General features: G+C 40.8%; 1 long non-coding RNA gene across 2 annotated transcripts; it reads right to left on the bottom strand.

Annotated features, from left to right (window-relative positions):
• Positions 1-3295: 3295 nt before the first annotated feature.
• Positions 3296-12371, bottom strand: LOC127002474 (uncharacterized). 2 transcript variants are annotated; one of them, XR_007756294.1, is made up of 5 exons: positions 12154-12371; positions 6816-6983; positions 6482-6643; positions 4572-4959; positions 3296-3579 (listed from the first exon to the last, which is right to left on the bottom strand). It is a non-coding gene; the product is annotated as an uncharacterized LOC127002474 (long non-coding RNA). The 2 variants fall into 2 exon arrangements; XR_007756295.1 differs by lacking the exon at positions 12154-12371 and adding an exon at positions 8280-8534.
• Positions 12372-14648: the final 2277 nt, after the last annotated feature.

Below are 14648 nucleotides of genomic sequence, written 5' to 3'. Positions count from 1 at the left end.
CTGGGGAATAAAAAATTTGGTTGATTTGCGTCAAAAACAAGTGGTGGATTAATTAAAAACAAGCCAAAATCTACCGTAAAAAAATTAGTTTCGTCCAGAAAAGAGGGTGTTGAAATACTTAATACTTACCTCTTTTTCTGTGACTGGCACATTCTCCATTTCTCCCTATAGTGGGGGGGCCAATGTTTTCCCGTTGGTTTCAAATGTTAATTTTTGGCTACTGGTTGGACTGTCTTCTGGAAGTATTTCACTTGTAGAAAAATGATGTCGCCATTTTTTCTGACTAATTTCTCATACTTTTCTCTCAAATTTAAATTATGTCCCAAATCCATGAAGAAACGACACCTAAACGACAAGTATTTTTTGCATAAACTAGAAACAAACATATTATTTGAACTTGAGTTACGTTTCTCTTTGCTTCCAGATGTCAATTTCCCTTGCTGGTGTTGATAAGAGCATGTCCTGTTCAATCTTTAACATAAATTAGTGCCTTTTTGTGGAAAAAAATACGAAAAATGATCAAGTAATTTTGTTGACTTATTTGACTTTATGAAATTTAAGCAGTATTGTACACAGTTATTGCTCATGATCAGACATGTAATTCAGGTGGTAAAGTTCCAAACTAATGAAGCACTAACAGTCACTTAACAGAATATATACATTGTTTACATGTAAGGGAACCTGACAACACAAACAACGACCTCTTACATCTATCATGGTTATCGGTCAAACATGAATGTCCATTCAATGATTCACAAGTCATTTGGGTTAGTCAGGAGTGGGCAGTTTTGATATTCATTGTTAAGTGGAAGGATCTCCATCATCATCATCATCATCAATCCCCACGACTTCCTGGCTGACATTACTACATGCCTCGTCATCAGCTCCACACACACACATCTCAGAACAGTTGAGATTATGAGACCTGCAGGAACAGTGGGACTTGCAGTTGGTCGCCTTGCATCCACATTTGACCAAGTTTGTAATGGTGGCTGGAGCTGGAGGATCACCTGTTGGGACTGGCACTAGTATATCCTGCTCTTCCTTCCACCCATACCCTGTTGCTGGTGGTAGCTGGGGGTGGGGCGTGTTGTCCTGATACCACACCATAGCCTGGAAATGTGCACGGGCAATGGCTTCATGCAAAGCTCCTCGTGTGGGTGGCAGCTTCTGGGCTTCTAGCTGTTTGGTAGTGAAGAGCTTCCACCTGAGATCGCCAACATCCACCACTGTGGTACCAGACTCATACAGCTGGCAGACAAATGCCTCAATGGCACTTTCAGTGGTGGCACTGAGCTCCTCAGAGGTTCCCAGGGCAGCAAATGCAGACACCACCTCCTCAGAGCATCTGCTTAGTGCCTTCCAACAGTTCAGCTTTCCTTTGCCAGCAAATCGTCCTGTAACGTCAGCTCCAGAAAAGGCATGAAAGCCTGGCAAGGCTGCAGCCTTTGCAGCCCCAAGTGCATGCACTATTGGTCCCAGCGGAATTACACGCTTCTTGTTCCCCACACCAGTGATGAAGTATGTGGCCCGGCAGAGTTGATGGTAGCGTCTAATTGCGAGGACAAACACATCTGTATCAGGTGACTGAATGTATAGTTCTTTTGCTCCTCTTCGAGCAGCATCCAAGCCGTGCAGGATGATCCTTGTGTCAGCTTCTTCTTGGGAGCTGTGGCGATGTTGTACGTCCATACAGTTGGAGAAGACATTCTGCCTAGAAGTCACTATGAAGATCTTTGGCTTTCCCTCGAAATGGTGGAGAGCTTTCTTTGCAAGGTAGACAGTCAGTTCATCCTTGGTGGTAGTACTCGACAGGAACTGCTTTGCTGACACTTTTCCAACTGGTGTGTTGTCTTCTACATGGTAAGCAGTGGCTGGCTTGCCACCTTGGCGTCTCTCCCGTGTGGCCTCCTTCAGTGAAGTGGGAAGATCGTAGCGGTCAAACACCAGGTGGACCTCATCATATTCACTGCACTTGCTGTCCAGCATGGCTATGAAGTGGTCAGCCCATTGGGCACAGGTCTTGACCCACGGTGGCTTACCCATTGCCTGAACAACAGACATTCCATCTATGACAGTCACCTTCTTGGGTAGCATTGGAACACCAACATCTGTGACTTCCTGTGGTTGCAGATCATCATCAGGTTTCTTCTGGTTGGGCAGCTCCTCAAGGATAGCCATGAGCTTGCTCTTGTCTGTGGCTGGTAGGAGTGCCCCACTCACTGTAATTAATTTAATTAATAATTAATTGGGAAATTGTTGCCACCTCAAAAACATTATACAGGACACTGTTGGTGTGTGATTTGTGACACAAAAATGGTGTTACATCTTCAAGTACCTGCGTACAGAATGATGGTAGCTCATGATTTGGTGTGAACTTGACCTTGACCTTTTACCCTAGTGCAAGGTCATTCAAGGTCAATATAAAAAATGGCGACATCATTTGTCTACATCCTCTATATCTATAGAACACATTTATAACCATTGCCAAAAATTAACAGGCAAATTCAACGGGAGCTAAATCCTGCACATTGGCCCCCCCACTATGTAACAAAAACTTTTGCTAATTGCGATGACAATCCTGACATGCTCATTTTTAATAGGTTGTTTTATCATTTCCCTTTGGCCAGAGGCAAAGGCCACATATCAGACACATTCCAGAAGAACATGGTACATTCAAGTACGTATAGCCTTGGTTGAGATAATACCGAATCCTCAAAAATAAATTTAAGTAAGGAAACCACTCACTGACATGGGACTCAATACATAATACAAAAGCATCTACGACTTTTTCCTTGACACTATCCTTTCCCTTTGGCCAGTGCCAAAAACCACATATCAGACACATATCAGAATTACATACTACATACAAGTATACCCAGCTTTGGTTAATATAATAATCCTCAAACATTAAAGTAAACAGACCACTCAGTGGACATAGGATTCAATACATAAGACAAAAGCATCTACTTTTTTTTTTACCTTGATACACTAGCATTGCTTTTAATACAAAGGGTTACTGAAAAATTTGTGGACTATGGTAGAAAGACATGAGATAGGTACACCTTTAACTTGACACATTTTTCGATCACACCTTAGACCTTAATACCTCAATAACTATGTTCATCGTCTATTCTACCTTCTGATAGTACTGGAACACTTACATCAGACTCAGACTTTGCAAGTCTCTCCCAATTATTAATCTTGCTTTTGAACTAGGCTTTTTAAGCACATACCTATATTTTCTCGTTTTCTTCCTTGTCGAATACAACCGGTCTTGCTTAACACATTTTTATTACCTGGCTCTGAAACAGTTGTCACATCCACAGGCCAGTTACTGTTGTTTGGTGGATAACTCGTGCCAGCATCTAATGTTGCAATTAACTTACACAACAAGCTATTAGCAGTTTTCAAAACTTGAAGGTCCTTACTTTCACTACATTTTGGGAGAAGCTGTAACCTAATTTTGTTTTTCAATTGTTCCTGGTATTTCACAACTTGTCTATCATAGGTTTCCTCATTACTTACATCATGAATCATATTAATTTCTTCTGTTGACACCTTAGGTTTGGCTATTTCCTCATTACTTACAACATCATGGATCTTTTCAATTTCTTCTGTTGGCAACTTTGGTTTAGCTATCTGTGACTTATTTCTTAAAAATTCTGCAACTGCATGTATATGCTTACATATGTTCTTCATACCTTTAGCATTGTCATCACATGTGCACACATACATGCATTTACAGACATGACAGTCTGGACACCTTTCCCTACATACTTCACAAGTAGGATTATTTGTCTGTATCTCATAAAGCTTATTTTCAAAAGATTCAGAGGACACAGTGAAAAGGCCATGATCCTCCTGAGTAACTTCGAGCTTCATGCCTTTTTCATGTCTCTCTCTGAAAGGTTTTCCAGTTATTTTCTTCATCAAGTCTACCATTCTCTTAAAAAGTTTCTCCTTCACCATTTTATTTAAAGCTAGTATTGTGTAATCCAATCTTTTAACTTTTTTACCTTTCAAATATACATATTTCAAAAGTCTATGCATGCTCTCTAGATGATTGTTTGTGTTTAGAATTGCACCCTCACGATAGCACTGTGGCCATAACTGAATTTGTTCTCACAAAGATAATTTTCTTTGAAATAATCATGAAATCTTTCAAAACCAGCTTCTAACAAATAGCTGAGAAAACCCTTACATTGCTTGTGAAATTCATTTTCTTCTTGTTCATCCATGAGAACTCTGACCATTTGATAAACTGATAGTTTTTCCATGAATGGTGCACTAATCTTGGATGCAATATTCTTTCTGAATGACCTGTCTGTGTGCCAGCTACAGTTGATATATTTAACAGGTAAATTCATATCTCTACCCATGGTTGCATCCCAAGCATTTCTAAAACTGGATCATCATCACTCATGAAAGTATATGCTCTCACTTGACCCATACGATTGTTCACTGAATTTAAGAAAGCCTTCAGAATACTGGTATTTACACTGCTGCTGATAAGGAAAGCTACTGGGAAACCTTTATTGAGATCAGTAAGAATCATTAATGTGGTTAACTGGAATCCTGAATATTGGCTAATGCAATGAGTTGAATCCATGCATACCTGTATCTTGTCACAAGATTTCATCTGGGTAGAAAATATTAATTCTTGTCCCCCTTTCATAAAACCTAATACAAATTCTTTGGATGGTATTTCAGGATTATCTGAATCTACATCTCCTTGATCTTTGAAATACAAGACTTCATTGGCATCCTGCATTTCTTTAACAATTAATCGTACACTTGTGCTGTCATCAGAGTGTCTGCTGTGGGTTTTATTCAATCCATACCTAACACAAATATTATCTATATCCTTCTTTTCTAAGAAAGACATTCGATTACTGCCTGCTGACTCCCGCACTCTGTCCAAAATTATGTCATGTTCGATCCCTTGTGTAATCATACCTGGAAAGAAATATCTTACTTAGTAAAGAAAAATAAGTTATAAAAATGTAAAACATACTGGCATTAGTTAAACTCAATCACTGTCTCTGATCATGCGTACAAGAAGTGTAGCTACATAGATTTAGAGGCAGTTATGATAATTAGATACTGAAAACAGGCCAGCTACCGCCTTGACTCATTCCTGCAAACTTAACTGTAATAGAAATGGAAATTATTATAGTAATTGTAATAAATTGGTATCTATATGGATGATGTTGTAAGTAGGGGCGTTTCTAGGATTCAAAAACATTCAGAGTCCCTGGTACCAGAAGATCAAGGAGAGGTGTGCTATAGCCCAAAGTTACAACAGCAGCAAAGGTAAATAATCTAGCATGCAGAAATTACTGTAAATACTAATAAACAGACATGGGGCAATTACCTATGTTATGCAATTGATGACTATTATAATTACTTCATATTTTCACAATTACGATTAAGAATACAATAAAATTAGATGTAATTGATTATGATTACAATTACTTGCTGTATTAATCATAATTACAGTCGTGATTATAGGAAGAGCTAAAAGGTGAACTTGCACATTTCATACTCGTTTACCATATTTACTAAATATGATATGAATAATATCAATTTATACTGTACCACAACATTTTGAAAGAAAGTGCCGAAATGCATGTGCAGTATTTATTAGTAATGTAGTACAATATTAATAGTTCATAAGGTACATACTCATACAATAGATTTCTAACTCTTGGCAAGTTGGAGGTCCACTGTCAGCACAGATAATGATTACCCCATGTCTGCTAATAAATGCACTATAATCATCATAAGTATAACAATGTACTGGGGCTTATGAGTTTGAGTGGTAGGTAAGGAAATACATGTTGAGATAATCGAAAATTTACACTTACGCTTTGCAGCTATGATTATTTCATCACAAGATAAAACATTAGTCATTGTTAATATATTCATATATCCAGGAGTGAATGGGTTAAGCTATGACGCCAAAAAGGTGTCACTGTATATAAATATATATATATATATATATATATATATATATATATATATATATATATATATATATATATATATATATATATATATATATACAGGTATCCCTCGATTACTGTGGTTTCTATTTACGCAATTTCACGTCAGCGTGGTGTCCAAAATCCCAACAAATGTTTCATTTACACTTTTTTTCCCCACTTTTACGTGTTGGTCATAACCGGATTCCACAAGAAACCATCTCACCTCAAGTATAACATGACCTTTTTTTGCAAATGAAGCAAAAAAGATCAAATGAGCATATATAAATTGCTTTTGTCATGGAATAACCTGAATTACAGGTTGGATTTCCAATACTCGGCACGCCTCTGGTCCCAGCCATGCCGAGTTTGGGAGATCCAACTTGTAACATATCTTGATAAAGCAAGAAAGTAAGCATGTGTCTTAACTCATGGGACAACCTATATATATATACTGTTATTTTCTAGCTAGATAATTTATGTGCATTACATACCTGCAATCTTATCCTGTTCACTCTTGGGAAGTGTCATGTGAACCTGGCTGTTAAAATCAAGGTTGTGATCACGATGGTCAGAGTAAAAGGTTACACAAATCTTTTCATCCTTCTTCACAACTTCAATTGATGAGGTGCAGTAAAACCCCATCTTACAGGTACCTGTTAGAATTAAAATGAAAAAAAAAAAATAATTAGGTGTGTGAGGGAAGAACAAGGGGACTTAATTTTTCTAGCCCATTACTGGTAACCCCACATTTTAGCACCTATAAAAAATAGTGTAAGGTTTATTACTGAGATTAATTAATCCATTTACATATACAAGATTATTTACCTTGGCTCTTTTCTGCACGACTCTTACTGGAAATCTTCGTTGACTGAACACCTGATCTTCGACAGTAGAATATCTGTTTGGTGCCATCACATGATTTCTTTGGTCCAGAATGAGCCGTGTAATTGACTCCAATGTCCAGTTCCATACAGTCTTTCCATCTCAAGAAATCTGTGGAGAATTAATTGTTTTGGTATTTTTTTTTACTGTCACCTACATAGACTTGCTCCTATATTCCCCACTCTGGCTTTCATTTCCCTCATACAACGATCCAAATACACATTAAACAGCCATGGTGACATCACACATCCCTGCTTTACTTCCACTCTTATGTCGAATCTCTGACTAAGCTTTCCATCCACCCTCAAACATGAACGTGTCCTTCTATAAAATGTCTTAATTGCCTCCAAAAACTATCCTCCTATATCATATATTCTTAGAACATTCCATAGACTCAGATCAGACTCGATCAGTAATCTCCCCAAAACTTTCCCAGGTACACTGAACTTTATAGTCCCTCTATAGCTATTGCACTCACTCACTACCTTTACCCTTGTAGAAATGCACAATTATTGCCTTCCTTCATTCCCACGGAACTTTTTTCTGCCTCCACACAAGTTTACACATATATGATGTCCACCCTACCACTACATCTCCATAGAAAAATTTATGGGGCTAATCCATACATACCTGCAGTTTTACCACATTTCTAACCTAGATATTGTTTTCTACTAATGCTCTATCAACTTCTTTCTGCACACAAGCGGGCTTTCCACCTGCTCCCATACCCATATTTGATACAGTAGCTTCCCCAATTGTCTTCTTCCTCATTAGACGTTTAAAATTAATTATCTGTACTGCAGTCACATCTATTTTACCACCTACAAGCCTACCATCCACTATCATACTTTTACTGTTCCACAAAGGATCTGCTGAGAGAGGAGTGTTGAAGCCCGGGGCCGGCCTAAACTACCCCCTGGATGTGTCCCTGTTTAATATTAACATGACTAATATTATCATAAAAACTTGGTAGAGGGCCATAGGCCTACAAAATATACCAATTGATGTTTTTACGTGTGACACTCTGCCCAGCAACAATCATCAGATAAGGGACATGTCATGTTTTGTGGAGGACAGGGCAACTTAACTTGGATTTTCATAGGACTAGACAAGTAAAGACGATATCAAGTCAATTTTGTGACTGCACAAAATTTGCCTATTATAAAACTAATATAAAAAACGTATTTTAATATGTATTTGAAAAAAGTAAACCAAATACCTTGACAAAATTTATTTAAATACTGTAAAATTTTTAAATACAAAATGTATTTAAATGCTTTTAAAATACAATACTGCCCATCTCTGGTCATAACTCATATGAGGATAATGCCAACTCAGTTTGTCAGTTTTCTTAAATTAGGAATAGCTGCTTTAACTAACCACATTTCCTTAACCAATGCAGCTTACCTTCCTCAGAAGTAAACTCATGCTGAGCTTTGTGAATCTCAATGTCATGGACTAAAGAAAGGTGTTCCCTGTAAGCAGTAAGGGTAGCAAAAGTCACATTGCATTCTGTACATTGCACAATAGTTGGGCCATCTGAATGGGATACAGGGCCAGGGTTCACACCATGCTGTCGACGTTCATGAGCTCGTTTGTTACAGGAGGTGGAAAAAACTTTATCGCAGTAAGTGCACACTTTTGAAGCATCAGGAATTGTTATCTCTGCCACTTCATAGTTGTCTGTGGTGTTTACACCATGAACTTTCTTTTCATGTCTTTTCCTGCTCCAGTCTTTGGTGAAGTCTTTGTTGCAGAAATTACACTTCACGAATACATGAGCGTGAGGATTCATAACAGTACTACTTTGACTGTGATTATCCAGTCCTGCCATTGTTAAGTCAATGTTCTTCTTCTTCTTGGAGTTTTGATGGCTGTGCAGGCTGTGACACCACAGCCTCTAGAGCCCAAAGATGGAGTAAGCGGTACAGCTTCAGGTTACATGTGGACCTTTGTTGTAGATGGCTGGACTTTGTAAGAAGGTCCTGGTAAGGTTGACTGCTTTGGAAGCCAGGCTGGGAGCAGTAGAACCATCCAACAGGTCAGCTAATGTGGATCTGTTGGGGTGAAAAACAGACACTGAGTGGAGAAGACCAATAGGATCTGCATGACCGGGAAGGGGGAGGGGGAACTGTTAGGAAAGAAGTCACAACAGGAAGATGGCCACTATCCATGAACAGGCTTGTTGTAACATTAGCGAGGAGGATAGGGCCATTCCCCAGGCAGAGGTCAAGGGTGGAGGGGTTCCCTAAAACTGGGTTAAACCTGGTAGGGAGGCCAGATGGAGTGAGGAGGGAGAAAGAATTGCTGTCTGCCAGGAAACCCGATAGCAACAGACCTCCAGTTCCTGGGAGTGAACCAGAACAGGTTGCAGAGGTTTCGCCACTTTCTGGTTCAGCTGTTTGCTAATCTCGGTCTGGTTACACCTCTGCATGCAAACACCTGTCTGCTCCTTACCTATGAATGCTCACCAATGAAAAGATATTTGGGATATATGTATCAAGTGGGGTGTTGGTTTACATACATCAGGAAAAGGACTGGTCCTCATGTTGAGTAGTCGCTTATTTGAATGTGTTAAATTAAAAAAAAAGACATGTAAATGTGTTGTGTATAATTCTACCTAAGGACAACAGTATAGGGCTACCTATGAATAAAATTATTATTTTTCTTACTTGTTTTAATTATAGAACACGGCCTAAATGACTCTCGGTCTAATGGGATCACAGCCTAAACGACTCTCAGCTTAAAGAGATCACGGCCCAAATAACTCTCGGCCTAAAGGGACCACAGCCTAAATGACTCTCGGCCTAATGGGATCATGGCCTAAACGACTCTCAGCCTAAAGGGATCATGGCCTAAATGATTCTCGGCCTAAAGAGATCATGGCCTAAACGACTCTTGGCATAAAGGGATCACAGCCTAAATGACTCTCAGCCTAAAGGGATCATAGCCTAAATGACTCTCGGCCTAAACAACTCGGCCTAAAAGGATCATGGCCTAAACGACTCTCAGCCTAAAGGGATCACGACCTAAATGACTTGAACCCAGTTATAATACGACAAAATATTTAAGCAAAACTACCCTTAAATTTTTAGAGGGTTGGTTAGCTAGAAAGAGATACAGGGAAGTTAGGGGTGGATTTATTTATTATTTACTTATACCTATTTTACTGTTACATTATTCTAGGTCATATCCATTGTCTCTACTTAGCTTTGGGGTGCTCCATGACATAATGGTAGCGTGTTTGCTTCACAACTGAGCAATCCCATGTCAATTCCTGGGTGGAGCAAAATTTCTTAGGTGTTTTTTCAGTACCCTAAGCCTGTGCCCACCCAGCAGTGATGGGTACCATGTGTAAATCGGGGTTTCTGGCCCATATCATGGGACTAGGTATCTTGGTGCTCTACACCTATGTCCCACCGCGTGACAATGGACATGCCTAGAGACCCAGGGTCATCCTGACCCAGCAATACCAAAGTACTACTATATGGCCTAAGTTGCCTAGCACATCAAGTCACACAAGAAAGCGGAAGAGTTATGGTAAGATCAGTCTAAACATTCCATTATCGAAACATCTATAAAGAGCGAAACGTGCAGGTATCGAAACCACACTGTATTAAACCAAATCCCTGTTAGGTAGCAAAACCTCTTGTGCAAACGCTACGGGTGACGAAACCTCTGTAAAGGTAGGTAGGTAGAGGTAATAGGCCTGTAGACTACACATTAAATTGCACTACCATAGGGAGGTCATATAGTGTGAGGGACTTGGGACTTCAAGTGAGTAGTGACCTACGCCCCAAGGAATAGTGTATTATAGCTAAAAATAAGGCCAAGATACTGGGTAAAAGGAATTAATAAAGGAAACACTGATAAAAAAAAAAGGTAATAAGAATTAGTAGCCAGGACAGGACTAGTGGTACCTAATGGGTATAAGCTGGAAAAACTTAGATGCAGGACACACATAGGTAGATAGTGGTTCACAGACAGTGGTGAACGACTGGAATTTGTTAAGTAAACATGTACGAAGTGCTGAGTCACTAGGTAGGTACCTTCCTTTAAAAGTCGCGGTAATTGTTTATAATAAGTCCGCGTCCCCATTCTCTACCCACACCCCCCCAATCCCTCCAGCAAACTTGGGGAACTGTGGGGAATCGGGGTTTTGGGGGGGGGAGGCATATATGAGTGATAACCTAACCTAACCGGGGGGCTGCGCCCCCCTGGACCCCCCCCGACAGGTTGCTAACCTAACCTAACCTAACCTAACCTAACCTAACCTAACCGGGGGGCTGCGCCCCCCTGGGCCCCCCCGACAGGTTGCTAACCTAACCTAACCTAACCTAACCTAACCTAAGCTAACCTAACCTAACCTAACCGGGGGGCTGCGCCCCCCTGGACCCCCCCGACAGGTTGCTAACCTAACCTAACCTAACCTAACCTAAGCTAACCTAACGTCACAGTACCTTTTTTTTAGCGCTGTACGCCAAACGGAAAAGACCCAAGAAGAGAAAATCGTGTATTGTTTACATTCATTTACGACAGAGCTCTCTCTCTCGACTTAGAAAAACGTGAGAGACGCAGCACATTCCCGGAGCTATTACAGCCATACTAAACACGTCCCCCTAAAAATGTTTGCATCTACGACATGGCCTCAGTGTGCTGTAATGATTATATAAGTTTTATTGTTGTAAGTAACGCGGACTTGTTATATAGTATAACCAAAGTCGCTTGTATGAGAGTACAGATAGGGATGACAGGTGGGATTAATAATTATAGGCTAGAGCGAGGGGACGGGGCGGAAGGCTATCCAGAGGTTTCGTCACCAGCTGGTGTTCGCACTCCAACCAGTTAAACTAAGGCTATCCTCAACCAGTTAAATCTGACATTCTCCTGCGTGTGGGGGGCTGCACCCACTACCCCCGCCTGATTCAAGATAAATTAATCTTCATGAAGTCGGGATTAGCATATTCAAATGAGATGATTAGGTACCGAAACTAATGCGCGATCGAACACCTATAGGTGGCGAAACCTCTGGCGGAAGTACCTACAGCAGCAAAGTTTCATGCACAAGTGTCAGCCTTGCTATTTTTATTCCTACCTAATTTGCTTCAATGGTACATATACTAAAATTGCGGTGGTAATAAGTAAAGAAAACGCATATAGCAAGGCGGTCAGCCAGTCATGTTATAAGTTTTACTACATACATTCTTAACTGATTTTATATTCCACTAATTCTTTCATACCCTGTCTATCCCCACTTGAAACAAAATGATATCATTCTTACCAGGTGTGGGTGAAGATGAACAGCCACTGTTACAGGCTGTGGTGGAGGTATACCATGTCGGGATAGCGGCATCAGGTCATCCCTCTCTACCGTTGTGGCGGTGCCGCGGTGGTATTACTACTGTAGAACGTGTAGGCACTGCATCACACTATGTGGAGTAATGTAAATGTCTAAGGAGACAATGATATTAGCCGGGAAATGAATGAGTCTATGTTGAGCAGTCTATGCTATGATATCCCGCCAGGTTTTGTTTACAAATGACGTCATCGAGAGCTAGAGAGAGATGGGAGGCGAAGTGAACCAATCACAGACGCGCTGCTGAACAGCCAATCAGATGCGTCGGGCGCCAGAATGAGGCGCCTGTCTCCAGGAGCTTCCGGCCTGTTGCCAAGGTCCGTCAGGCGGCAACGTTGCATGAGCCACGTTGCCAAGTGATATGGAAGGTTTACTGAGTCGTTGTCTTTCCCTCGAATCCCAATTCATTCATAACACCACGCAGTCGTATTATATATACATATATATATATATATATATATATATATATATATATATATATATATATATATATATATATATATATATATATATATATATATATATATATATATATATATATATATATATATATATATATATATATATATATATATATATATATATATATATATATATATATATATATATATTTGATATATATATATATATATATATATATATATATATATATATATATATATATATATTTTTTTTTCTATAAATAGATAACGTACAGACTAACAGTGAGACAGAACGCCATGCGTAGGTCATCGCTAGATCTGTAAACAATGGGGGTTTCCCCGGGCCAAGCTACTGGGCTGAATTTTAAGTTAGAGTCGATGGACTATAGTAATGCTGCTCCTGCCCGCTCCCAGTTCCCACCCAGCGGCCCTGCCTCTACACAAGCTGCTGTAATTTCCAACACATCATCTTCATCTCTTGGCGTTGGACTCGTGTTGAGGCTGAGGCACTGGCAGGCAGGAGGCAGCATCTCGAGACAAGACTGCAGGAGCAAGAAGAGAAGGTGGAAGCAGGTCAGAATAAAATAATAGAGCTTTCTCGCACTGTTGCCTCCTTGCAGGAATTCATCCAGGCCAAACCCTTCTCCAAGCGCCCCCTTGCCCTCAGCGGTACCGTCGACACCAGCGGACAACACCACGCAGCAGGAAGATGCTAGTGGCACCGACGATGATGGCTTCACCGTCGTGAACGGAGGAGTCAAACCAGCCAGACAAGCGATTTATCCTGTTCATTGCTTCAACAGGTTTGTCATTCTGGAGGAGGAGGACGAACAGGAGAGCACCTCCCTCGTGGGTACTCCATGATTCGCCAGCAGGTTGTTGAGTTCTGCGGCAGAGTTCCTCGTCGAAGACGGAACTATTGCTATCCTGGTGCTGGGATCAACGACATAACTGCTGCTCTTGAGGAGATCTCCCCCCAGGCTACTAATGATTCACTGTTTGTTATTCACACAGGTACGAACGACGTCACCACGACCCGGTCTGAGGAACTCCTGGAGAAGTACCGTAGGCTCTTCCAGCAGTATAAGTCCAAATCCCCTAACATTTTGATTTCAGGAGTTCTACCACGGACTTGGGCGGAGAGCGACTTTTTCAGTAAGGCCTTCAACCTAAACAACCGGGGTAGCTTGACGTGGAGTTCTTCAACGCATGGGACAGTTTCTATGGACAAAGTGAGCTCTTCCACAGGGACGGATTGCACCTTTCTCCCATCGGGGCAGCCAGATTCGGAAGGCTTCTCACCGACGCAGTACGTGTCATCCGAGCAAAAAACGAGTCACAGCCACGTCCCTCCACCCCGCCCGTGTAAATAGACACCGTGCATCGCAACAAACCCGTAACCGTGATCCCGCAAGTACCACCACCTCTATTACCAAGCCTCTAGATAACTTAAAAATCCTTAGTTTCAATGCGCGTAGCCTAAGAAACAAATTTGATGAACTGAGATGTCTTGCTCTAACAGAAAATTTTGACATAATTGCTATAACCGAAACATTTATCGACACCACATATATTGATTTAAGTTCCGAATACAACATAGATGGCTACAGACTCTTCAACAAAGATCGTGTAAACCGTAGAGGCGGTGGCGTCGCCCTTTATGTCAAAAGCTATTTGCAACCCACTGACAAAACACCGGGAAACAGTAACGTTGAACATTTGTGCGTGCGAGTAAACATTGCAAAAGTCAATTTAAATATATATGTCACCTACAGACCTCCCTCTCGCTCTGTGTGTGTGTGTGTGTGTGTGTGTGTATGTGTGTGTGTGTGTGTGAGAGAGAGAGAGAGAGAGAGAGAGAGAGAGAGAGAGAGAGAGAGAGAGAGAGAGAGACTCGTGCTCTGTCTGTGATGAATGAACTACACACACACACACACACACACACACACACACACACACTGCCAGGCTTAACGGTATGACAGGGCGACGGTTCGAGCC

This window comes from Eriocheir sinensis, chromosome 23, assembly GCF_024679095.1.
Source record: "Eriocheir sinensis breed Jianghai 21 chromosome 23, ASM2467909v1, whole genome shotgun sequence".
Taxonomy (NCBI): Eukaryota; Metazoa; Arthropoda; class Malacostraca; order Decapoda; family Varunidae; genus Eriocheir; species Eriocheir sinensis.
The sequence above is the reverse complement of the archived record's forward strand: the minus strand, read 5'-3'. Positions and strand labels throughout refer to the sequence as shown.